Source organism: Heterodontus francisci, chromosome 20, assembly GCF_036365525.1.
Source record: "Heterodontus francisci isolate sHetFra1 chromosome 20, sHetFra1.hap1, whole genome shotgun sequence".
Classification (NCBI taxonomy): Eukaryota; Metazoa; Chordata; class Chondrichthyes; order Heterodontiformes; family Heterodontidae; genus Heterodontus; species Heterodontus francisci.
The window spans coordinates 53271766-53299397 of NC_090390.1; the positions used below are offsets into that span (position 1 = coordinate 53271766).

Here is a 27632-nt window from a genome sequence, read left to right on the forward strand (position 1 = left end):
TGAACAATGGCTACTTCATTGAGCTACTGGAGAGAGAGGGGCACCTGTGGATAGGTCACCCAGAAAGGAATCTGTGCCTTCAGGAGAGGGCAGAGAATTGGTATGGGGAACAAAAATAAAATCAGTGCATGGTCTAGGTCAATAATAATACACTCCTCTGCCAAACGTTCAAGATATAAACCTTACTTTTACTATGATGACAGCTGTGTTATTAAAGGAGCTGTTTCTCCTGGAGGAAAGCTATTAGTGATGGGCATTGCTAAAACAAAACACTGATTTGTAAAAACAAAGGAAGAAGGAAGTCTCCTCTGCCAGGCCTACTATTTGATAAATTCTACAAGTATTCTACATCTGCATGACTTGCTGCTTCTTTCCCCCTCTGTCTCCTGGCTCCCCCAGTGCCCAGATTCCCCTCTATGGTAAAGATACATTACAACCCAAATCCCCACAGTAGTCACTGAATTTAACTCAAGGTGACTTCTACCATTGGTGATACACCATGGAATTTGATATATATGTCATGAGAAGTTTTTTTTAAACTGAAAATTATTATAGGAGGATGTAAAGTCAAAATAAATGCCAATTTTCAATTTTCTAAATCTACAATTACCTTGTATAAATATTCACAATCTTATGTGAATATCCAATAAGTATTATACTGTAGAATTTTATGGCTCTGTCACAGATCACAAAGGATTGCAGTGCATTTTAAACATAATGGGATGCCTCATTTGCCTATTGAAACTGTGCTTGGCTCAGGTTGGTATCTTGCGTTACATGACACGGTATTCATTGTCAAAAATTAAAATACCCACACACACACACACAGAAATGATGCTAAAGAGTCCTGCATGAAATGTTTTTTAAGATTCTATACGGATCTGAAACGTTCATTAAGATATTAGGAACAGAACACTGTCAGGCATTTTTTGTCAGAGCAATGAAATTTTCCTTTATAAATGGTTTTCGAAAAAGTTAGGTGGTTGTATTTGTAAAGAATACTCGAGGAGTCTTTTATAAATCATTTTAGGCTTTGTTACCTTTTCAGTTCAGTTAAACTCCAAGCGCTGGGACTGATCCAATCTATTTATAGTTTGCGAGTACTTCTGGCTGGAAGTCAGATAAACAAGCTGCTTACTGTTGGTCTTGTAGTCACATGTCTGCAGTCCTTTGGCAAGTACAGTGAGCTGATCCTGTATTAATATCTTGAAAGGGACACTGTGGTTTTCTAATGCTGAAGATTGCTTGTGCTCTTGCTCCCAGAGAGCTGCTACGCTAACTCACTCTTTATAGCCTCGTGACTTGTCAGAGGGAAATCCCTACAGCTGAATGAGGTAGTGGGGAATAAACTCCAGGCCTCTTGAAATCCAATCTTATTGCATGGATCAGTGCAGCAGTATGTAATGTGACATCTGTTTCTACAGGGTGGCATTGTTTATGCTGGTCAAGCTCCACAGGACAGAGGGGCAGGCCCTCTGTGGCCAATGGAGGTTACCATCTGGTGCAAGAGTCTTTGATTTGCTTTCCACCTTTCTCGAAATGTCTACTAAAATCCTTCATTCACCTGGGGATGCCACGAGTCTCAGACTTGGATAGTAAAGTAGACAATAATGTGTGATTACTGTTTATGAGATTCTTAGTGGCCCTCAAGACACTTTTAGATAGCCGGATAAGCTGCTGTGTGTTACTAAGTACACAGATTGGCTGAAAGAAATGTCAGATATTGTCTTTTTGGAGCGAGTCCCTCTCTCTGTAAGAATCATAACAGAAAAGCTCATGTTAAAAAAAAGGTAACATTTCCTTAGATAGAACAAGGCCAAGCCAGCAACCTCTTGCCAAGCGGAGCCATTAACTGCTTCTTTTTAACTGAAGGGATGTGGGTCAGTTTCACTGCCCTTTCATAATTTTTTGTAAACTTTTTTTTTACTTGCACAAGCTGATCTCAGTAATGTAGCTACCTATGCTATTACTGCTATCTTTTACTTGTGCACTTTATTGCATTGTGACAAAGGGGCTTTTGTAAAGATGTGGAAACCATTGATGGTGATAGAACACTCAGTACGTTTTGTAGCGACTTAGCTGTGTATTTATCGCTACCATCCCCATCTTGGTGCTTAATAATCTTGTACTGGAAAGCCACACTCCTGTACAGAGGAATCTTAACTATTTTTAGTGGTATTCTAGGTTGCCCCCACCTATTCAAAAAAGATGAGCAACTTTTACCAATTCCAAAAGCAGCTCACATATCGTATTCCAATGCCTAGTGCCAGGCAGATTAACCTTGACTCATAGAATCTCCTTCATTGTGGGAGGTTCTCATTCTGCTGAGTCCACACCCACCAAATTAGATTTTTGAATTCATGGCTTGAATGCAGGCCCATGACCCCGAGGTTAAAACCTGTATGTCTTCCTGCGCACTTCATCCTGTTTAAATCCTATTGTTAGACTTAACAACTTGCAACGAAAAGAAACAGCAGATTTTGATTAACTTTGGAAGGAATTGTACTCACAGTACATCACATAATGAATTTGTACATTTGCACAACAATTGATATCAAATTTGAGATGTGAAAGTGAGTGTTCTGGTTATATAGTATTGTTTGTAAATCTATTCAGTTATATACACCATTCAGTGTGTAGTGCTCAGATAGATGCTACCACAGAGATTGTGATCAAAGAGTTAGCTAAAAATTGAACCCAATTTGGCTGTGTTTTGAGTAAGACTGGGCTCTTGGGCTATTAGGTGCTACTATTGCAGGATTAATCATGCACCCCAGTGGAATTGATTAAGCATGCTCTGCTTAACAGCCCTATAGGTAGCTTCTGCCTAATGTATTAGGGGCTTCCCTGAAAGCTCTTTATTAGTAAGATAAAACTACCCGCAATTGTGCCCAAACCTGTCCATTAATGCAGAATTATCTTAAAAGTCTAAATAAATTACAGCACTGGGGAATTTTAAGTACAGTAGCTAGGCAGTGCATGCAGTTACTTGCTTGGTTCCATTTTTAAGGATGCCAGTTTAAATGCTGTCCCTGAATTTCAAATTATATTTTTAAAAACTGCAAACATCCTGGTTGTACCAGTAGTTTGAGGTTTGTAGCGTTTTAAAGTGAGCAGTGCCAACTCACGTAATTATATTCCCAGGATTTGGGAAATGTTAATGACACCCTTTTATACAGTTTCTGCACTGTGCTAAAAACAGACTGAAAATCGTGCAGTCATGGTACATCTCAGCATTTGAGGTTTCATTTTAACAAAGCCAAAATAGTCCTCGCCTACTCGGAGTAAAACCCTCACGGGCTGCACATCTCCTTAATCGTTTGCTACTTAATCCATCTGTTGTGTTTGATATGTGGAAGCAATCAGCAGCCAGGAGCATGATGCTCAAGACAAACAAACCTTTTTAAACAGTGTATTGGCCCTGCTTTCTCTTTAACCCGTTGAGAAGTTAAGTTTGGTTTTATGAAGAAGTTTTTCCAGATTTTGTTCAGTTCAGTTATAAATACAGTTGTTTTCTTGACTGCATTTTTTGATTAGCACTGTCACCATCTTGTTTTCCAACAAGGAAATATTGATTCATGCATTTGCTTGTTTTATATTCTGGTTTCCTGTGAAAGTCCCAACATTGCTAACAGGAAATGAAAGTCGCGCTATGGATTTATACCTTGTGTTGCTGTTGGTGCTATTTGTGTCTGATCGGGAACATGACACAGAGGAGCCGACATGTTTCCTCCAGTGGGTTATTTGCCAGTTGTAGAGACCTCAGAGGTGAGTTGGGTTCAAATGTAAGAGGTCGTTCTATACTTGACTGTACTTGTAAAACAGCTCTGTAAAACAGGACCTGCAGTCTTGTACCACCTAAAAATATTTGTCTTGAAGGGGCAGCATTCTTTTTTCTGTTGAACCTTACCTAAATTGTGGAAGTATTAATAATTTGCGTCAGATCTGACATCCTTGTTTGCTTTGAGGTTCCTTGTATTTAATACTTTAAAAAAATTGCTGATCATTGTCGCTTTTTTTAAGTTGAATTTATCCACAGACCTATGTGTAGCAATTTAGGAGGGAATATAAAAAGGGAAGGATTTTATACAGTGCATCGAATATTTAAATGTAACCTATTTGGATTTTGTTATTTGTGCTAACTCAGTGATTTTATCTTCAAATAGGAACTATTTCTCTTTTAATGACGTTACCCATTGCTAGGCATTTCAAAACTACATGCTGCACATTATTAATTTAATTACTTTAATAATTATTGTTTCATTTTACTGGTATCTGCCAAAAATGATGAAAGTGTTGAATACTAAGATTTGTACAAACAAATATTTTCCTAATGCCATAGCAACTGAGCACAGGTGGTGTGTTCGGCAATTAGTAATATTTTGCTCTTGCAGGCAATTGAAGTTTGGAGAACTTCTGTTCTGAGGGAACAATTTTAGGTAAGTTACCAACTAGAATAATTTAGGTTGATTTCTGGGTTGTTAACTTATTTTTGTGTCGTCCTATTGCCTCTTCTTCTATTCTTAATAAAGAGACTGTGCTCTTTTTTTTAAGGTTCCTTTCTCTTCCCCCTCCGCACCATGCATCATTATCCTGTTCAAATAGCAGTCAGAAATCTTGATACTCCAGGGTAGCCATTTTGGCCACTGAGAGCTCATAGAATGGTTTGAGCACAGAAGGAGGCTATTCAGCCCCTGGTGCCTGTGCCGGCTCTCTGCAAGTGCAACTCGGCTAGTCTCACTCCCCCACCCTTTTCCCCTTAGCCCTGCAAATTTTTTCTTTTCAGGTAATCATCCAATTCCGTTTTGAAAGCCACGATCGAAACTGCCTCAGCCACACTTTCAGACAGTGCATTCCAGATTCTAACCACCTCCTGTGTTTATAAAAAGTTTATCTTCATGTTGCCTTTGGTTCTTTTGCCGTCCACCTTAAATCGGTGTCCTCTGGTCCTCGACCCTTGCACCAACAGGAACAGTTTCTCTCTAACTGCTCTGTCCAGACCCCTCATGATTTTGAACACCCCTACCAAATCTCCTCTTAATCTTCTCTTCTCTAATGATTTAGGGCCTTAATGTCACGCTTGCAAGCAGCCTTGATGCGGAGCTTTGGGCGTCCTACTGGTTGTCTGGTCCTGGCTGCCTCACCATACAGAAGGTCCTTGGGCATAACTTCCTTGCTTTTGTACTCTATGCCTCTATATATAAAATGCTGGATCCCGTATGCTTTATTAACTACTTACTTAACCTTCCCTGCAACCTTCAATAATTTGTGCACATATAACCCCCCAGATCCCTCTGTTCCTGCATCCCCTTTAGAATTGCATCCTTTATTTATTATTGCTTCTCCTTGTTCTTCCGACCAAAATATATCATTCAGACTTCTCTGCATTAAATTTCATCTGCCATCTGTGCGTCCAGTCCACCAGCCTCTCTGTCCTCTTGAAGTCTATCACAGTTCACAATACTTGCAAGTTTTCTATAATTTGCTAAATTTGAAATTGTGACCTGTACATCCAAGTTTAGGTCATTAATATAGATCAAGAAAAGCAATGGTCCTCATCGCAATCTCTGGGAAACCCCACTAAATACCTTCCTGTAGTCTGAAAAATAACCGTTCACCACCACTCTGTTTCCTGTCACTCATCTAACTTTGTATCCATGCTGCTGCTGTTCCTTTTATTCCATGGGTTTCAACTTTACTGACAAGCTTGCTATGTGGCACTTTATCAAATGCCTCTTGCAAGTCCACGTACACCTCATCAACCTTCTCTGTTACCTCATCAAAAAAGAACAATCAAATTAGTTAAACATGATTTGCCCTTAACAAATCTGTGCTGGCTTTCCTTAATTAATCCACATTTGCCCAAGTGACTGTTAGTTTGTCCCAGATTATCGTTTCTTAAAGCTTTCCCACCACTGAGGTTAAACTGACAGGCCTGTAGTTGCTGGGCTTATCGTTACATCTTTGTTTGAACAAGATTGCACATTTGCAATTCTCCAGTCTTTTGGCACTACCCCTGTATCTAAGGGGGATTAGAAGATTATGGCCAGTACCTTTACAATTTCCATCCTTACTTCTCTCAGCATCCTCAGATGTATCTCATCCGGTCCTGGTGACTTATCAACTTTAAGTACAGCCAGTTTCTCTAATACCTCCTTTATCAATTTTTAGCCCGTCCAATGCCTCAACTATCCTCAACTATGACTTTAGCAGCATCTCCTTCCTTGGTAAAGACGGATGCAAAGTTGCATGAGAATAGCTTGGGTTGAGACTCCCTTCAACAGTCCACATAAGAGCTCGGAGGTTGCAGCAGTGGCCAGCTTCCCTCGCGTCCAGGGCATTTTTGACCGCACGCATATTACTATCAGGGTACCAGAAGTCCAGGCAGCAGCATCTATGAATAGGAAAGGCTACCACTCCATTAATGCCCAGGTAGTGTTCGATCACAGAAACAGGATCTGGCAGGTTTGTGCAAAGTATGGAGTATGTGACTCCTCCTCTGAGGTGTCTTTTTCAGGAGACATTTGCTACTGTGAAGGACCTAGAGGAAAGGGAAAGGGAGCAAGTGTTACATTTGCACTGAGAGGCTTGATGCTGTTTGGTAACTATCTTCAGATGTAGTTCGCAGTTGTGAAGCTTTCATGAATATTTGCTGAGGGTGAATGAAGGATTACAACTAATATGTGGACGGCGGATCTGATAAACCTCCAGCTTAACCTTCCCAGATGCTCATGATTTTACCAAGGCCACTGATCTCCAGGGCCTCCTGCTCCATTTGGGGGAGGGCTATAGTGTTGGGTGCTCCTGCCCTCACCACCCCACCCCCCAGATGGTCTTGGATCGTGTCCATCGCATTATATACATTCTTGGTGAGTTAGTGGATTGGCTGTTGAAAAGTTAAGATGAGATATGCAGGGCTTGCGCATATAGTGCATGTGCTGAGAACTGAAGAATAAGCAAGATGGATGAAGATTGGGCGGTGATAAATGTAAAATCAAGCATGTGGAATGTCAAGTGACGAAGGAGTCCTAGGAGGAGTTGCTGGTTCTGTAAGTGCTAGAATGTGAGAAGGGAATGCTGTGAGTGTGTGCTCTGAAGAGAGGAAAGGATGAGGTGAGTGTGTTTGGAAAGAGAAAGAAGTGTTGCAGTGCATCCTTTTGATTGTGTTTTAAAGGATGCAACAGAGGGGATGGAATTTTTGGTGGGAAGGGGTGAAAGTAGCGTTGTCAGGTGTTGTTGAGAGAGCTGGACAGATGAAGAACTGTACTTGCCGTTACTCCTCTTGTGAGGTTTTTTTGATTCATTTGGGGATGTTAGTGTGACTGGCTAGGCCAGCATTTATTGCCCATTCCTAATTACTCCTGAGAAGGTGCTGGTGAGCTGCCTTCTTGAACTGCTGCAGTCCATGTGGTGTAGGAACACCCACAGTGCTGTTAGGAAGGGTGTTCCAGGATTTTGACCCAGCGACAGTGAAAGAATGGTGATATAGTTCGAAGTCAGAATGCTGTGTGGTTTGGAGGGGAACATTGAGATGTTGGTGTTCCCATGCATCTGCAGCCCTTGTTTTCTCGGTGGTAGAGGTCACGGGTTTGGAAGGTGCTGTCTAAGGAGCCTTGGTGAGTTGCTGCAGTGCATCTTGTAGATGGTAGTTGAATCTCTAATTATTGAGGTTATTGAATCTCTTCCTACACTGAAGCCAGATTCTGGGGGTGATGTTGCTGGACTGATCCTGTTGGGCCTGCTGGATAGTGACTTTGGGGATCCTTCTACAAGTGCCGGGGAACCATTTGTTGTCCTTGCCCTGAGCTTCTCCACGAGGACCTCCAAGACGACATCAGAAAAACAGTATTCTTACATTTCTCAGATTCCCCTCCATGCTGCAGTATTTGAATGATATCTGTCTTCAGGCAATGCAACTTCTTTTTAAGAGCTGCATTCCTGCTTTAAATAGGCCTCAGGAGTCCTGCTGGAAATTGCGAACATAAAGCGGGTTGGGGTACCCAATTCCCGACCTGATTGTGTGGGCAGTCTGTCAATCACATTGAAATGAGGATTGGGAGTTAAAATCGTCCGGCATCACGTTGGCGACATCACGGGGAGCTTCCTGCTTTCGTGCCCTGAGTTAAAATTGGGGTTTATATTTAGTTTCTCAGACTGGTAAGTAAGGTTTGACATCACAAGATGCAGTCAATCCAGATGCCTACCTATTCTTTTTAGAAAAAAATTAAGACTAGTTTCTAAATGCTTGCAGCCTTTAGTTCATGCAATTAGCACCCAGTGATAGTTTAACTGATATTTTACAACAATAGGGCACAATCCCACGTGAATGATGTTCCACTTATGTTGCAGGTTTTGTGTTGCAGCAGCCTGATCTTTTGCACCTGCTCCATAACTATTAATCTGGCACTGCAGCTGTACTTGGGAAAACTGCTTGGAAAAGCTCATTCTGCTCAGCGCATAATACGAGTGAATAGTATAGCTGTAACTGTCGCCTTATATTATTGGTTAGGAGCATCCATTAGTGAGGTGTAACTGGGTGCAAAGTAACTGGAGCTGTTTGAATTTGAAAGCATTGAACCCTTGTCTGTCATTGGTTGTTATTTCCTGCTGAAGAGGATTAGAGTTAGAAATTAAGGAAGTATATAGTCTTGTTCATATATTTCATTTAATAGTTGCTTTAACTTTTGGAACTCTATGGGCTGGATTTTACCAGCCCTCTGGAGACGGGCTGGGAGGCCTTGTCAAATGGGGGTCAGGAGGGGAGCCCAACGTCTTCTTGCCGCCACGGGATTTTTTCAACGGCGGGAATCTCAGCGGCGCAGCTGCCCACTGACTGGAGCGAGCGGCCAATTAAACCAATTAATCGGCCAATTATCGGCCTCTTCCTGCCCCGCTGGCATTTTACCAGCATCGGGAGGGGCCACTGCTGTGTGTGGGGGGTGGGGGTGGGGGGGGTGGGGGGGGCCTCTTGTATGGTCGCCGCTGGTTGGTGCATCCCTCCAGTCGCTGGGGCCTGCATTCCTGGTCCCAGCACATTACATTAAAAAAATTACCCAGCCTTCAAGGGCACTTGAACATGGAGGTGCCCTCGTCTTCATCCTGCAGTCTCAGCAGTGGCCACTTCTGTCAGTGGCGCTGTTGAGCTGCTGGTCCTCTGATTGGGCCAGCAGCTATGGAAGGCAGGCCACCGTCTTCAATTGGACAGCAGTCCTGCCAGTGGTCTCTTCATTGGCTGCCGACAGTAAAATGCCGCCCAGGGTCTCGTGTCCGTCCACCCGGGCTCGGGTCTCACTTTCGGTCCCAGCAGCAGGACAACCCAAGCTTTGCAAGTAGTCTGGTACTTACTGCTGTTGGTTGGTAACAGAGAAACATTCCCTGCTTCAGCTGCTTCTCACATTGCCAATTGTCAATTATTTGCAGTCACAGTGTGTCACAGAAATAGAAGTTTAGAGCGACACTGAGACAAACTGTAAAAATATACTGTTTCCAGAGCAATTAACTGAGGTAGTTAACAGGAATAAGTGGAATAAGAAATTGTTTCAGTTACCACAAGTGGGGCACAAACATTAGAACAGGAGTAGGCCATTTAACCCTTCGAGGCGGTTCCGCCATTCATTGAGATCATGGCTGATTTGCGACCTAACACCACATACTTGCCTTTGCCCCATATCTCTTCATATCTTTGGATATTTACTTAATGGTCTGGGCTGCACAAATGTCTAAAGTTATGTAAAATTAATATGTAGCTTCATGGCAAAGTTTCTAAATTTATAATTGACTTTTGTAAAATAAATGAGGAAATACTTTGGATTCCATATGCTTGTAGAGTCATCAAACTTTTAAAATTCAGAGATTTTGTTGAGAACGTTAGTTCCATTTCTGTAAATTCAAAGTGTGAAGTGTTATGAAGTAAAACGGGAGAAAGATACGCGTGGTGAAGTGTTTTTGGAATAGATTTATAGTTTTTCTTTAATATTTTGATTCTAAATTGGTTAAAACTCATTTTGTGTCTGCATTTTTTTCAGTTCCCACCGATACTGCTCTTAAAACACTGCAGTGAGATTTTCTCGGAAGTACTTAGATTTTACTGTTAATGCATACATTAAAAAGATTTGTTATTGGTAAAGGAACTCACCTGTGTTTTGCTCTCCACATGTTCTGTTGTTGGAAGGTGAATAATTGTGTCCTTAATACATTGCGATTTAAACCATAGGGTCAATGCATTGCAGCAGGCCTGAGGGGAGGGGACAGCTAGGAAGGGGTGTTAGCTGACATAGATGCTAAGTGGCAGTGCAGTCTCATCATCGCACATGGATGACACATTCTAGTCTTGGTCACTGCTGGAAGTTGTCCGTTTGACTACAACTGTGTGAAGCAAGTTAGTTTAGTGCTACACCAGCAGGCGCTAAATGGTCACAGAGCACATTGTAACAGAAGGAAATGCTGCGGCTGTCATGTATTCAGAGTGGGGTTTGACTCATGGAGCAGAACGTACAGCATACGGTAATATGTCAAAATGTTCTGACATCATTCCGCTGCAGGCTGCTTTGAAGCTTTAATTGGGAGAAACATAATCACTTTTAGTTTCTCACCGGTTACAATACTTGTTTTCCTTGTATGAATGTATTAATAATTATTATTTAAAGTTGTATTCTTAATTAAAAGATTAGTCCCTGACAAAGAGCAGATCCATTTTTTGACGCAGCACAGCTTGATATGTAGCAGACGGCTGTCATTGTGGAGGCTGATGCAGTCTAACGGGAGATGAGTTTTAGATTAAAGTGCCCCCTTATGGATAACTCTGGAAACTGCATCCATGCATCTGGAAGACTTACGTTGATTTAATAAACAATATGAGTACATTCTTTATCCTTCAATTCTCAAAGGATGTTTTGATTGATAATTTCACTATTATAATTGTTATATTTCTGATAAGCCAGTAAGACCACTGACCTCCGTTACTCTTTCAATGAAGTGGGTGACCTTTTCAGTTGGAAACTAATAATTTGCACTCTTTGATGTTCATACATATGTTGAAAGCCAGAGTTCGCTTTGTGTTTCATAAAGATCTGCAGCCATTTCCGTTTCAGATCTTGAAAGAACTTTACAGTCAAATACAGACAGTGGAACTGACAGGCTAGTCACAGCAGCATGCACAGTGATTTCATTTTGAATTCTAACACTTCTCCTAATTTTGAACCTCAGGCATAGCTTTCTGTACAGCACACCCGGCACTTCCCACTGAGACTGAACTGACACAGCAACAGAGGAGCGCATTTGTCAGAAATAAGTGATTTTATGAAATAAAATCCTGCTAATTCATTGTGCTGACTAGCAATACATGGAATATCGAGAATATCGCATGCTGTGGGTGTGATACCACATAACGTACAAATGATTGTGAGTGTGCTGTGTTTGACTAGGCTTTGAGTTGTGTGATTATGACGTCTCTCCTGCATCATGTAGCGCGCCATTTATCCACCAGCACTTCTACAATATGATGAAAATGCTGATGCTCAGAATTCCTTTTCTGTCGTTAGCTTTTTGTCTGGGCATTTTCTTCCACCAAGGTGAAGTGGTACCCAGCAGAATCCAGTGATGGAGTCTAGCACACTTTGTTGCTATGGTGCGTTGCTAAGATTCATAGCAATTCTGAAAGAGATGGCATTGCACTGACGTCATCACTGTTTAAATTGTTGCTTCCTTTGTTAAAGAGCTGCTATTCTTGCTTCTGGGGAAGGAGAGTTTGTCATTTTCCTCAATGTCACACACAAGTAGTACTGTGCTTTCTGAAACTCCACCTCGTTAAGAATGGTTGAATTTTGAGTTGCTGCACAATGTACAGACCACTAACAATAAAAAGGAAAACTAATCAATATGCATCTGGCCACTATTTCTTTAACTGTATTTATATTGCATGGGAGTACAATAATAACGGGTTCCTTTAATAGAAAATTGTAGCATTAAGGACATAATGCAGGAATCGGAACAGCTAATTTCTAGCATTCGTCAAAGCGTTGAAAAATTTGAGGATTAATGTACTAGGCATTGCAAAAGTTATTCACTTACCAGGGATTTCAAATGTTTTTTTTCTCTTAAAACCAAGTCCTGGTTTCCCTCTTCTGCATTTTTGTGCTGACTGTTTACATATAGGAAATAAACTAGTAGCTCTCCTATTCGAACACATGGGATCCAGGGTGAGCGAGCCAATTGGATACAAAATTGGCTTGGTGATAGGAGGCAGGGGGTGGTAGTGGAGGGTTGTTTTTCAGATTGGAGGCCGGTGACCACTGGTGTGCCGCAGGGATTGGTGCTGGGCCCTCTGTTGTTTGTCATATATATTAATGACTTGGATGTGAATGTAGGGGGCATGATTAGTAAGTTTGCAGATGACACCAAAATTGGTGGTATAGTGGACAGTGAAGAAGGTTGTCTAAGGTTACAACAGGGTATAGATAAACTGGGAAAGTGGGCAAGGGATTGGCAAATGGAATTTAACGCAGACAAGTGTGAAGTGATGCATTTTGAGAAGTTAAACCAGGGCAGGACATATACAGTGAATGGCAGGGCCCTGGGGAGTGCTGTGGAGCGGAGAGACCTTGGGATGCAAGTACATAGATCCCTGAAAGTGGCAACACAGGTAGACAGGGTGATGAAGAAGGCATTTGGCATGCTTGCCTTCATCGGCCAATGCATTGAGTACAAGAGTTGGGACGTCATGTTACAGTTGTACATAACATTGGTTAGGCCGCATTTGGAGTACTGTGTGCAATTCTGGTCACTGCACTACAGGAAAGATGTGATTAAGTTAGAGAAGGTGCAGAAAAGATTCACAAGGATGTTGGCTGGTTTGGAGGGCTTGAGTTATAAAGAGAGATTGGATAGGCTGGGTCTGTTTTCCCTGGAGCGAAGGAGGCTGAGAGGGGACATGATAGAGGTATATAAAATTATGAGAGGCATAGATAGGGTAGATAGCCAGAGTCTGTTTCCCATGGTAGGGGTGACTAAAACTAGAGGGCATAGATTTAAGGTGAGAGGGAGGAGGTTTAAAGGGGATCAAAGGGGTAAATTTTTCACCCAAAGAATAGTGAGCATCTGGAATGAGCTGCCTGAGGAGGTGGTGGAGGCAGGAACAGTAGCGACATTTAAGAGGCATTGGACAGGTACTTGAATGAGCAAGGCACAGAGGGATATGGAATTAATGGAGGCAGGTGGAATTAGTATAGATAGACATTATGGTCGGCATGGATGCGGTGGCCGAAGGGCCTGTTTCTATGCTGTACAACTCTGTGACTCTATGGTGGCACTCATTGTGAGTCAGAGTGTATTCTGGAATGTGGGGGACTTGAGGGTGGTGTCAGTGACGGTCTGGGAGTAATGGAAAGCATTTGGTAGGAGTGAGAGAGTGAAGTTGGAGGAGTGGGAATACTGGAGGAGGAGGAGTGGAAATGTTGCCTTGGGTGTGGATGCACTGGGAGAGTGCTGGCAGACAAGGGGAGTGGTTCCAGTGACTGTTTAGAAAAAACAGTGCAATTGAAAGAAAAAAAGGAAATTGGGGTTTTCTTGTAAAGGTGGGAACGGAGAGAAAGACATGAGTGATCCACTTTATGAGAGGAGGAAGTGGAGGAAGCTGTGGTTATACAGGTATACAACCTACCTATGCCCCTAGGATAGGTAGGTTGTAGGGAAAATATAGGGACAGCTGGGGATGTGGTAGGAATATGGGATTAGCGTAGGATTAGTATAAATGGGTGGTTGATGGGCGGCACAGACTCGGTGGGCCGAAGGGCCTGTTTCAGTGCTGTATCTCTAAACTGAACTAAATGTCACCTATCTTGGAGGTGAAGCTGAAGTGTGGGAGGAGGGAGACATTGTAAGGAGAGAGGAGATGGGAAGGTATTTCTAGGGGGATTGGTGTGGGGGAAACGGGTGAAGGAAAACTAATTCCCTTCGTTCCCCTGATGCCTAGAAGAGAGCTTCCCCAGCACTGAGCTTCAAAATGTGTCACTCAGCGCATACTGGTAAAGCTCACCCACGCTCAGTGCTGGGGTAAAACTTCTGGCTGCACCAGTGAGGGAAACCCCATGTCCTGCCATTAGGACTTTTAACAAACCAAGGAGCATTGTAAGAGGTTGGGGCACATGGGCTCTGACTCTGATGTGGGCATGGGGATTGGGCTGGGCTCACTTGGGTTTGAGGTGGTCGGGTGACAGTGGATACAGCCAGATGGGGCTACGGGTCACATTAGGCTGGTGGGGTGGGGGGAGGTATTATCAATGAGGGAGAAGGCACCTAAACAGCATTCAGGCCAGAGGATAATTTTGTAAGTTTTCAGGTGGGTAGGGCTGTGGAGAACAATCTTTGGAATGGAGCTGGAGCTCTGGGAGATAGGTATACAACAATGTTTGGGCGGCACAGTGGCGCAGTGGTTAGCACCGCAGCCGCACAGCTCCAGCGACCCGGGTTCGATTCTGGGTACTGCCTGTGTGGAGTTTGCAAGTTCTCCCTGTGTCTGCGTGGGTTTCCTCCGGGTGCTCCGGTTTCCGCCCACAAGCCAAAGACTTGCAGGTTGATAGGTTAATTGGCCATTATAAATTGCCCCTAGGATAGGTAGGTTGTAGGGAAAATATAGGGACAGCTGGGGATGTGGTAGGAATATGGGATTAGCGTAGGATTAGTATAAATGGGTGGTTGATGGGCGGCACAGACTCGGTGGGCCGAAGGGCCTGTTTCAGTGCTGTATCTCTAAACTGAACTAAATGTCACCTATCTTGGAGGTGAAGCTGAAGACCCCAGAAGTAAGTGTATTAGAACATAAAAAATAGGATCTGGAGTAGGCGATTTGGCTGTTCGAGTCTTCACCATCCAGTACGATGGTTGCTGATATTCTACCTCATCTTCACTTTACCACTCTATCCCCATATCCCTTCATTCCCTTAGTATCCAAAAACCTAGCAACCTCTGTCTTGAATCTATTTAACTGTCTAGGTTCGAGAATTCCAAAGATTCACACCTGTTGAGTGAAGAAATTTCTCTTCATTTCAATCCCAAATGGCCGACCCCTTTTCTGAGACTGTGACCCCATGTTCGAGATTCCTCAGCCAGGGGAAGCATTTTCTCAGCATCTACCCTGTCAAGCCTCTTAAGAATTTTATATGACACAGAAAGTGTGACAAAAATGAGCTGTGAATATCTCAAGACATTTTCACATCTGATGCTCTGTATGAATTTTAGTTACTATTTCAGAAGCTGGTAGGTCCCGTGTGATAAGATCCACTTGTACATGTCATTATATCAGTGTGTGGTGTGAGATGGCCCTGGTTTGATTTAGTCTTGCAGAAATTTGTTGTCCAGTTGGAGATCAGCCGGGAGATATAGCATCCGGACTGTATTAAAGTTTTTTTTCTGGTGGTTAATTTGACTGACTGACCTTCTGAGCAGTTGAAGCTAGATTATGAGTGATTTCCTGTGAAAGCATGATCACACAGTCTGATTGGGGGCTGTCACTGTAAGGAAAAGTAATGCTTCTCTGGAAAGGGATCCATACACATGGTACAAATAAAGAAGAAAAGACTGTTCCAAACATGAGCTTCTGTTGTACTCCTGGAATGAACTTGAGCATCACTGTAATCATACTGGCAGGACATTCTTCTAAAGCTGTAATTGGATTGTCATGCAATTCCTCGTTACTGTAAGTTCTTTCAAATAAAAATGGACCTTTGAAAAACATTGCAATTCCCTTTTTTCAGAGCATGACGGGCCCCCCTTTTTATTTTTAATTATTTTTCCTTTTTTTCTTTTTTATGTGCTTATTTTATTTTAGTTTGTTTCTACTGTGCCTACCCACTGTTTTTTTCATGTTTGTGCTTGGGACCAGGTTGTTCAGTTTTCTGTCAATTAACACCCTCTCTCTACTAACGCTTTGTCTTTCAGCACACCATTAACACACCGTTTGCCTTTGCTCCTTGACCTTCTGGTCAGTTATTCTCCGTGACCGTGTCCAATCAACACCTTCTCCTTTGTTATCTCTTGCCTCACCCCTGCTTTACTTGCTTAAAACCTTTTACATTTCTAGCCTCTGCCAGTTCTGATGAAGGGTCACTGACCTGAAACGTTAACTCTGCTTTTCTCTCCACAGATGCTGCCAGACCTGCTGAGTATTTCCAGCATTTCTTGTTCTTATTTCAGCTTTCCAGCATCTGCCATATTTTGCTTTTAATTTCTCCTCATCTCAGTCCTGAATAATTGGCCCCTTATCCTGAGACTGTCTCCCTGTGTTCTAGATTCCCTGACCAGTGGGAACGATCTCTCAGCTTCTACCCTATCAAGCCCTTTCAGAATCTTGTATGTCTCAATTAGATCGCCTCTCATTCTTCTAAACTCGAGAGAATATAGGCCCAGTTTACTCAGCCTCCTATCATAGGACAACCCCCTCATCCCAGGGACCAATTTAGTAAATCTTTGCTGCACTGCCTCCAGTGCAAGTATATCCGTTCTTAAATGTGGAGACCAAAACTGCACACAGTAGTCCAGCTGCGGTCTCACCAAAGCCCTGTACAATTTTAATAAGACTTTTTTATTCCTGTACTACAATCCCCCCTTGCAATAAAGGCCTTCCTAATAGCCTGCTGCACCTGCGTGTTAACTTTGTGCGTTCCTTGTACGAGTACCCCCCAAGTCTCTTTGAACATCAACACTTACCAGTTTCACACCTTTGAAAAAATATTCTGCTTTTCCTTTGCCAAGTATTTGTTGTGGTTTGCTTTAGTTGCAATATACTGTGACAGGGAGATCAGAAGTGGTGTTAATGCAGTAATGGTATTAATAATACAGTGCAGGTACCAATATATTGTTATGGTAGGGCACTCATCGTCATCCTGCTGCTTAGTCAGTCAAGTATGGAGAAAATGCTTTAGTTGCCTTGCATTTTTCCCCAAAATTCTGTTTCTTCTATCCACAGAGGAAATGAGTTCTAAATTAGAATTACATCATGTGACACTGTTTCCTCTCTTACTTCATTCCCCGTCCTAGGTTCCAACTGCAGATACAATTGTGCAGCCAAATTACATTTCAAATGGACTAATTAGTGCTCATTCACCAATGCATTGCCCTTGCTGAATGCAGTGAGTAAGTATTGCGAGGCACTGCACTTTGTATGTTGCCATGCATAGTACTGCTCAACTATCAGAAATCGGTTACATTTCATTTTTATTTTTATCTGTATCTCCATTTAGAACATTATTTCATTAAAAGGTGTCCTTAGTTGAAATCCCCTTTGAGCTTTTATAGATGCCATGACCCACTGATTCAATAGTTTACATTTCTCTTAAACTGCTGGGTCATTTTTGTGCTTTTTCTATGTCATACTAAACTTATAAAATTCTCTCGATTATTCTGCTCTTTTGCTCCTATACACAGGATTTATTCCTAACAATGTGAGGATTTTCTTTATTCGAATCCCTTTGAAATAAGTCTCACTATCCGCTGTCCTGTACACACACACCCCTCTCCCTCACTGCCACCTAGTCTCACCTGGTGTGGTACTGAGCCCCACACTGAGCAGGAAGGGCCCAGGTTCCATTCCAGGCTTGTGCTGAATTAGCTGATCTCACTGCCCTTTCAGTGCGTCCCCCACTAGGCCAGTGCCTGTTGAGCTGGCGGTGAGAAGTGGCTTCAGAGGCCCTGGACCACAGGAACCTCATCCCAGAGCAGTCTGCCAATTTCCTCACTGTCTAGACATGAAGACTGATTACTTGGACGAGTTACCGGTATACTGCCAGCATCCATGGAACTTGTTCCAGCCTTGGTAACCATATTAGAACATTGGTGGGAATAAAACTTGCATGGCCAGTTCAAGCTGTTGCACAGTTACAATGGGACGTTACTGAAGGAAACACTCCAGTCTTTATCATTCCAGCACCTTTTGATCCTATTTAAATCAATTTGATCATGATTTCTTTGTGGAACAGTTTGAATCCATTGCACAAAGCAAAAGTCCCTCAATATCTTTATTTATACACAGTTGATGTTTTGTAAGCTAGTTTTGTCTCTGTTTATATTGGCAAATGTACAATCGGAAAGTAATCCTGCAGTTTTTCAACATCTGGTAAGGGCAAAAAAGTCCAAACAATGAATGCCTGCCACAGATAGAATCAGGCAAGCAGCTTATCGACACAGGCAGGCATTTTCTCTTAACCAGTCTGAATGAGTTTGCAGTATTTGTTGACAAGTTCCCTGATCTTCTGACTAAATAACAAATAAACCACTTCTGCCATTGTCATCCTTTCAACTAATTGGTAAAACAGCAAATGTGATTGACAGCAGATTAAATGAGTTGCTTATATCCATAATAACTGCTTTTAAGCCACTTTTGTTCCTTGGACTCAGTGCTGCAGTAGTTGGCAACAATATTGTTTTACTTCTGGAAGCTGGGTGTGAATTTGATCCAGGCTGATGATACAAAAGTCCACTTTGTTTGACAACTGCAGGGGCTAATGCCTCATTTATGTGTGAATCGCAAGTCTGCGAGAATCTAGGTATTTGCTAACTCTGCCCATAAAAAATTACTAGGGTTCAATATGATGTTAAGAGTGATGTGGTGAGAGGGTACTTTTGAGGTTGGATTAAAACATTGGGCCTACAATCAACACTGATGCTTCTGTTTTATGGGTGTAGAACAGGCACAACAACGACTAGCAGTGCAGCATCCTGTGCCCAGTTTCTGAATGCATTTGGGCTACAGCTAAATTAGTCGGCTTCTTTTTAGGCGGCCGCAAAACGAGCGCATTCCTCATTTCGATATTGTCCTGTACCCATTTTCGGGAATAATTTTTCAGGCTCTGAACCAACCTAACCAGCAATTCTTAAAAGGGATTGCTGGAGGCAGCTGAAGAAACCAGCAGATCAATTTTTGTAACTGGCCTTAATTTGGAACTCAGCAGAGCAGGCATTCTCCTCTTGCTTAGACCTTAATACTGCAGGCTGCTGTCGGCCTATGCTCACCCTCATCCCGTTTCCCCCCGGAGCTAAGTTTAGGCCAACCTGGCATTCATGCTGGCCAAAATTTGAAGAGCTGTATTTATGCCATGGACGCCCACGAGTGGTTATTGGACAATCCTTGAGCCTCTGTCTTCAATTGAGTGAGTTCAGTGCGCCAAACATTGTGTGTCTGAAACTAAGCCCCGTTATTTGGGCCTTGTAGAGTGACAGTGCGCGTGAAATTAGTCTGTTAGTCTCGGGCGGAAGCAGAAAACGGCAATAGCCAATCGCAGCATGTTTTACAACAGCCTTGTATTTCTTTTCCATTGACTTCAGTGGCAAGAAAATGGCTGTTCTGCATTTCTGCCCAAGAACAACCTCAGACGATTTATTAGGTGTTTAAACCGCTACTGTATTTGACCTGGGAGTGCTTGATGCACAAAAAGACAAGTCTGTTCCATTACGCAACATTGAGGCATCTCTTCACTTGACAGTCACATGTACACATAAAACTTTTATTTGTTTAATGCAGTTGAGGAAACTTTGCCCAGTATCTACTGTGTGTGCCCTGTGACAAGAGTAAGCTGTTGGCAGTAGGGTACAGCACTATTGTGTTTCAACTGTTCGCAGTCTTTAAGGGCAGCTGTTCTTATAAAATACCAGAGGAGTGCCTCTGAATTCCTGCCAGTCCTACCATTTTGTATCTGCTTCAGCTTTCTTCTCCCTTTCAGCTTGACCCTGTTTCTATGGCAGCAGAGATGGATCCAGTCGGTCTACAAGTATTGAGCCTTTGCTGTGCTTGATTGGCAAACTTTTCCAAAAAAAAATTGTCATTTAGGATGAATAAAGATAAATCCAGTTTATATTTTTAGGAAGTTTTAAATATTTTAAGACCATGTGCTTCCACAGAACATTAAAATTGAGAATCCTGTTGTGAGATAGAACCCACTCAGTGCAGTACTTCACTGTATTCATGATGTGGCATCACAGAGCCTTATTTCATTTAAAGAAACAAAAATAGTCACATTAAAGTGATAACCAGACAGAACAGTAATGGATTTAGATTTGGAGCAAACTGCCCATTTTCAGTTATGGAAATGAAGACTTTGGGGACCGAGTGTGAAGGTATTACAAGAAAGGTTTATAATTGTTTAGGTGAAAGTACTTAACACCGTCAACTTGAAGATCATTTATTTTATTGTCTACATTTTTTTTTATTATTCGTTTGTGGGGTTTGGGTGTCGCTGACTAGGCCAACATTTATTGCCCTTGAACTAAGTCAGCCACATTGCTGTGGGCCTGGAGTCACATGTCGGCCAGATCAAGTGAGGACTGCAGATTTCTTTCCCTAATGGATATTAATGAACCAGACGGGTTTTTACGGCAATCGACAAAGGTTTCATGGTCACCATTAGACTAGCCTTTTAATTCCAGATTTATTAATTAAATTCAAATTTCACCAGCTGCCGTGGTGGGGTTTAACCCATGTCCCCAGAGCAATAGCCTGGGCTGTGGATTACGAGTGCAGTAACATTACCACTACGCCACCACCTCCCCATATGATAATGCATTTCTTGATGCTATTAACAGTTTAAGGCTTGAAATTTAGTTTCACCACTTTGGAGGGGGGGAAACTGCTTCTTAGGGCAGTATTTTATGCTCTCTGCCATGGTGAGTTTGGAGGTGGGGAGGGCAGTTAATCGGGCGGGATGGTGGCAGTGGGGACTCCACCACCTTCCCGCCTACACTCTGATTAAGTCCGTGGCGGGACTTACCTCTGGCCTGGGTCACCCCAGTGGTGCTACTGAGCAAAAGAGCTGCCAGCCTCTGATTGGCTGGCAAATCTCAGTGGGTGGGACTACCTGCCCCTGGCATCCTGATCCCAGGAAAGCCCACTGGTGGCCTCTCAGGTGCCTAATTGGCTCGTGATACGGCAGGCCTCCCCCAAAGGAGGCAATGCGGGTCTCTTGCCGGCTCTCCAGCTGGCGGCCGAGACTTCTGTCGCCTCTGTAAAATTCCACCCCCCACCCCCCAAGTCTTTTCACATCAGCCATTTGTATTTTGAAGTAAGAGACTCGGGAGAACAGTGCTGAAACAGAGATCTGCAAGCTCTGTGGACTGATCTCCTCTATTTACCTTCGTTCCTAGCTGCTGATTCTCCACATGCACTCACAGGTAAATGGAGACTGAAGACAGCCTGCTAAAACTTTGTGTTTCCAGTGTCATTGGGTTTACAGTGGTCCACATCTTGATATTACACGGTCCAATCCCCTCAAAATGAAAATATCTATAGCAGCATCCCCGATAGACTTTAGGAAGGCAGAAAACACATTTTATCTGTGTTTTGCAGCACATTACCTGCTTCTCGTTAAATTATGGCTGAATGTGATTTGAGTAATACCAGTGCTTTTCCTCTGAGCTTTTAATTATACTGAAGGTTGTGAGGAAAATTTTCTCATTCCTTGCTTTGTACTGTAACCAGAGAAATGTCTCCAGGCCTATCTGAATTTCAAGCCCCAGAAGCAAATGCTTAGATATTTTCCATAACAACATTTCACACTTAAAAGCCTTGCCTTTGTTGTGTGTTTGAGATATACTGTACAGCATGTGTAAAATTGTTCCTCTTGGGTGTATTTAATATCTGCAGTTTACAATTATCATTGAGGTTATGCTGAATCAAATTTACAAAGTTTGGAAAGAAGATTTCAGTTAAGTCTGGGACAAAATAGTATAGGGAGATGAAGATTTTAATTGTGTTCATTCATTTACGGTAGGTGCAGATAGTGCAGCATTAGCTGTGCTTCCCTCTGTTTATTGTAATCACCCAATTATTTATGGGACTCCTTCACAGAATGCACATATATATGTGTAAATGCAGGCGCCTCGTAAGGTGAGGGATGATGGAACAGGCATTTTTCCATTCAGTGACGGCATCAAAGTAAGGACAGGTATTTGTGAAACACCCCAATAGCCCCAGGATATTGAGCCTCCACCTCCATGCATGGTGGCCACTTTTTCTATTTGTAGGACTCTTGGTGTGGAAGTGAAATGATACTACATCACTCCACTGTGATGCAAAGTTTAGATTGTGTCATGGCAATGTTAGCTTCAAGCAATTCTGCAGTTTAAATGCGATGTTAGGGCATGTTAAACAGGTATTGAGTGAAATGTCCCATTTGCACAGGACATCTTGCCATAAACCTGATAATAATCTTCAAGTATTTGGAATAAATCTGATTAAATTACGAGTGTACAGTCGGGCAATACAGTCCAGTCCTTTGGCTCTCTCTCTTTGCTGGTGTTAGACCAGTTTATCTTTAGTGCAAGTGAATTTTTGCCAACATAAACAATATTCTTTTGCATTTGTATTCCCTTCCGATTTCTAGAGTTTACTGTGCTGACTTCCATGTTGTCAACTATAGTTTAAACTGGACTGATTAAAATGTTATTCTAGCTGCTGCCTGGAGCATCAGTCCCTGTGAAAGTAGAAGGGCAGCTCTGTTTCTGATTGTTCACAAACAGGCTTGTAAACTGGAACCAGGTTTGCACTACTAGAGTCTCCAATGCAGACTGCCTGTGAAAAGGCTCCTTACATATTCAGATTGAGGACATTCACCCTCTAATGTATTATTGACCAAGGGGTTCAAGATAAATAATTTATTGAAAATGAGCAAGTGTGCTTTTTCCTTCACTGCCTTAGCAGTTTGACCAAATCTAGACTTGGATTTAAATCTTAACAGTGTCTCTTTAAGCTCTAGTAACTGGTATAGGCCATATTGATCCCTGGTCTATGCTGAATTAACCAGCTTCAACCACAGGAGCCCCTTAATTAGCTTCAGTGTCCAGTGCCCCCTTAATTAGCTCCAGCACCTGACTGTTAGCCCTGCTGGAAAGTGTGTGTTTGCCAGTCCTACACCCTATTTCCTCGCTATCCTATCTTACTTTCAACATTTCACATTCTATCCATGTGCTGGTATTTTTATACACCCGTCTTAACAGCTATCTAATTCTGCATTTAATTCCTCATATGATTTTCTTGTAAATTTCAGTAGGCTTTTTATTACCTCGTGCTCCATTTAAAAAATTCTCATTAAGTGGCAAAAGGGGTTGAGTAAAGCCAAGCATTGCAAAATGTTATGTTGAACACAAGTGACCTTTTTCCATTGCACCTAGAAGATAAGTGCATCCAGTAATTCAAAAGCTTTGCGTTGGGAAGGTTGCTATCCTGCCATTCACACCTCATCTAGACACATCTTTTATTTCTTGTCCCATGAACACACCATTTGGCTTTGTACCATAAACCCTTTTGTCATTTAATCTGTCCTCCCCTCCACCCTATCACAGACCTTCCCTTCTGTGCTTCCCACCCTCCCCCCTTTCACTTGTTCTATTACCTTTCTAACTTTTCTCCATTCTGATGATAGCTCACAGACCTGAAACGTTAACTCTGTTTATCTCTCCACAGATGATGCCAGACCAGCCGATTGTTTCCAGCATTTTTTGTTTGTATTTTAGATTTATAGCATCCGCAGTAATTTGCTTTTGCGTCCAGTAATTTGGTAGATTTGGGGGACCGCAGTCACGGGCTTACATATTTTGTATGGAGCAAAAAAAGCAATCATCAAAGAGCCAACTCAGTGATAATCTTCCCCTCGGAAAGCTGCACAGAACTAATTTTACAGCAATCGAGTTAAGAGTGGGATGAATGTGTTTGAGCTGTCAGCAGGGGTCTGGTACTTTTCACTACCTCCTGTGGAGCGACAACAAAATTACAACCTGTCTGGGGATGGCTGGGATGGAACTGAAGAATACAATGACTTTTGATTCTGTTGCTTCGAACTCCCAAGTTCTATTTTGATAGTTGAAAGGGAAGAAAATCTGCAATAAAACCAGAAAATGCTAGAGACGCACAGCAGGTTAAACAGTATCTGAAAAGAAAAGGTTAACATTTCAGAGTTGTCACTGAGTTCATTTAGTATGTTGCTATCAATATACTATAGGAAAGATTGCACTTTAGCCAATACATTTTAATATTTTAACAATACCCATTTTGTTTGATACTCCGTCACCTCAAATTGCTCCTACCAGCACCCCCACCAGTAATAGATTTGTTGTCACCAGTACTTCATCTAATCTTTTATATTTGCCTTGTTTTAATTCAGTTTCTTGGAGAGCAGGATCCATGAGCCAGCTAGCTGTTGGTTTCTTCACTGTTATATCTGTTCCTTAATCCTGGCGGTAGTAACGTAGACACAGTTTATTTTTGTATGCCTGCTAGTCTGTCATTGGAGTCAGTTTTAGCAGAGTAAATGCTGGGGGGCTAGCTCACCGATACTAGTATCCCAGCATCAGATCTGAACAAGCACTGGTATAAAAGCCACTTATTATTGTATTGCTCAATGTTTTTCACGATTCAAGCTTTTAAAAAAAAAATCACAGACCGACTGCAAGCCTTCAGTTTACTGAAATCTTCATGGCCATACTGGCTTTTAGTGTGATCCTTCATCGGAGCTGTATTAGGGGAAGTCTGCTTGCCCTTAGGAAATGAAGGAACGATGTTGGGCACATGAAGTTTTAATACTTATCTGCTTTATAAAGTGTATTTTGGTGAGTTTTCAAGCAGACCTTAAGGTCTGGTATTGTGTCAACAGCAAGTTATTTGCTGAGCTGATTAAACTGAACTGAATGGACCAGCTCCAGAATATAAAATAAATTTAACTTGCATGGATGTTGCAAGGTTACAGTTCCAGCTCAACAGAGCTGTGGTACTGGCTGGAATATGGGAGTTTGGCTGTCGGGCAGACTGAAAACAGTATTGAAGATCCTTGAGTCGAGGACATAGCTACCCTAAGTATGAGTATTATAAGTAGTTCTAAATAAGGAGTAAAAGGCATTGTTCTGATGTCTGGCGCGAAAGCTTTTGTAATAACATGAGAAATAAATTAATTTAGGCCAAACAAATAGCCTAGGCTATTTTATGGAAATGGTCTCAAATGAGCAATTGTTTACAAGCTTCAGGGCATTTATACAGGCAAGTAGAAGCCCCTCTTTGATGTAGGAAAGGGCTATTACAATCACAAGAGTCTAGACAGAAATGCGTAGCCAGATGTTCCTTCACGTAGAGGCCATTTAGGGGTATTGAAAATAGCCCGTGTCTGGTGTGATTGTCCCATTATTTAGCTGTTTTTATATTGCTGGCGATGGGCTGTTTGTGTGGCTGGTTCCTGAAACATGGGTCTAGTGCAGCCATCAGCAGTTAAAGTATAAACTGGTCATATTTGCTAAAACCAACATCCAGCAAGACCCATTTTGAAAAATTGCCACCCTAGTGAGTTCCTAAACACATTACTGTAATCGTTGTGATCGACTTATGCCTGTTGGTCAGTATTTTTAATAAACACTCAAATGTGCCACTTTTATGTATAGAATTTTACAATTTGATGCTGAGGATTTGTGGATGTGAATGCTTCGAGAGCCTTCCGACACTTTCCCAATGTTGCTCCGTCAGGAGTGCGACGGGAAGGTCTGCAAATTAGGTCTGACACTTGAAGCAGCTTGATGTTGGGGGTATTATAGGAGTGCATGCCTCCATTCCTGGTTGCTTCCCATGCCCTCTCCTGGCTGCGGTGCCCCATGGTAGGTTTTGAGGTGGGGAGAGCATTAAATGGGGGGGTGGTTCCTGCCTCTGCCAAAATTTAGTCCAGGGCGGGAAGGCTTGTGAGTGGCCTTCCCACTCCGCTGCCAATTGAAGCCAAATAATGGCCTCTTCCCACCGCAGCCGCATTTAGCCGTGCGGCGGGTGGACCTATCGCCGCATGGGAAGCAGGCCACGGAAAACTATACGGGCTGCCTCCTGTCTCCAGGTTGGGGGGGGGGTGGGGTGCGGTAGGTGGTGGTCCCTCGTTCAAAGGCACTTAATGTCTGAACGAGGGACCTGGCATCGGGAAGGGTTTGCAGTGGGTGTTGGCGCTGAGGGCCACCTCCCTGCACTTGCTGCCGACATCCCAACCCCCCGCGACCCCCACCTGCAAGACCTCTCCCACCCTCACCTATCTGAGGCCTGGCTCCTGCGACACTCCTTGGCCTTCAGGGTGGTCACCTCCAGCAGCAGCCACCACCTCCACAGTGGTGCTGTAGCTGCCAGCCTCAGATTGGCCGGCAGCTCTCCAAGGGTGGGACTTCTGCTGACGGGGTTCTAGATCCTATGGAAGGCCCGCCGCTGTCCACTTAAGTGCCTGATTCGCACTAAATTCGGCAGGCCTTCCGGACAAGAGGCGATGCAGGGATCTTGGCGTCAGTGTCCCCAACGTGGAGACCCCCACCGCCAGGATAAAATTCCTCCCTTAGTTTCTAATTGCTTTTTAAATATATAGTTGGGCTTCTCTCAGGTCCTGAAGCATTGTCTAAGGAAACAGAAGAAAAATCAAGGCATGATGTAAAATCGACCCTAAAAGAAAGCTTTACTTTTGTGTGTGTCTCTTTCTGTCTTCCTCCCATCTCTCATACATAAAAACAACATACATAGAAACAAATTCTATTATATATATTTTTAAAACCAATTTTGTACTTCTGATTATTAAGTAGAAAGCAAACAGATAAGATAGTTTTGATCAAATAAGTGGAGTTTCCCTTTAGGTTTTATTGGTTTTGCATTTAGTAATATAGATGAATTAAATAATTATGTTAGAGGAACTCATTGTAAGTAAGCTCTCAAGCTTAACTGTAGTATCTTGTCTATATATCTTTCAACAAAATAAATAGTAGCATAAACAAATAACAGGAAGTGCAAAATTTTCCCCTTACGGGCAATGAAAGAATGAATTTTTCTTGGGTCAATTGAAGTGTAAATTGCATGATACACATCAGTCTACGAATTCGTACAGAAATTCATTGAGTCGTGTCTACAGCACCAGCAAGACAGTTTCATTCTGCTGTCCTTTCTATCTTGAGACTGGTAAATTAGTGCTAAAATCTCATTGTCCTGGATAGAGCCAGAATTAATTAAACTCATGACCACTTAAGGCTCCGAGCAGCTGTCAAGAGAGAGAGAGAGACAGATAGAGAGAGATGGATAGTGGCAGAGTTTCATCTGGATTGAGTTTGAACCCAGGTGCCAGAGTTGAAAGAACACCACTCCGTTTTCACATGTATCACCTAGTCTGACTGTGGCATAGAGTTGCTGTTTGTAAAGACTTAGTCATTGCAGAGTAATTTTAAACAGACAACAGATTTTCTTTTAAAGGACATTTTGAAAACAAGGTTACAGACTCCAATAAAACTCTGTGAATTTGCTAAGCACAGAGCATTTATGAGACCTTTGTTTATAAGAATGTGTGAAGGGCCATTAAGAGAATCTTGAACATGATCTACTGAGAAAACATCCACTACATTGTGGGGATATGAGAATTATTATGTAATTGCCAGGTCTCAAGATTATTATCTTGTGCCTAAAATAAAACATTTAAACTCAAACGACCCTTATCTTCACAAATACTAATTACTTCTTTATCTAAAAGTATATGCAAATGTTCTGGTTCTGCAGTTCTCAAAGCTTTTGTCTTTCCTGGTCAGATTTTATGTCTTATCATTGTGTCATGTACTGAATGGAGGGAATCTTTCAATTAGTAATAAGAATGAGGGAGAAATATAGCCTT

The 27632-nt window shown here is 42.4% G+C and overlaps 1 protein-coding gene across 3 annotated transcripts in view; it reads left to right on the forward strand.

The window, feature by feature from the left end:
• Positions 1–27632, forward strand: part of LOC137380631 (C-terminal-binding protein 2) — a 318116-nt gene that overhangs the window by 93840 nt on the left and 196644 nt on the right. The window contains exon 1 of one of the 3 annotated variants that reach the window (XM_068052765.1): positions 3679–3768. The exons of the other annotated variants lie outside the window; for them this stretch is intronic. The gene's annotated coding sequence lies outside the window, so the exon portion shown is untranslated. Of the gene's footprint in view, positions 1–3678; positions 3769–27632 lie in introns of those variants that run through there. 3 annotated transcript variants of the gene reach the window in all.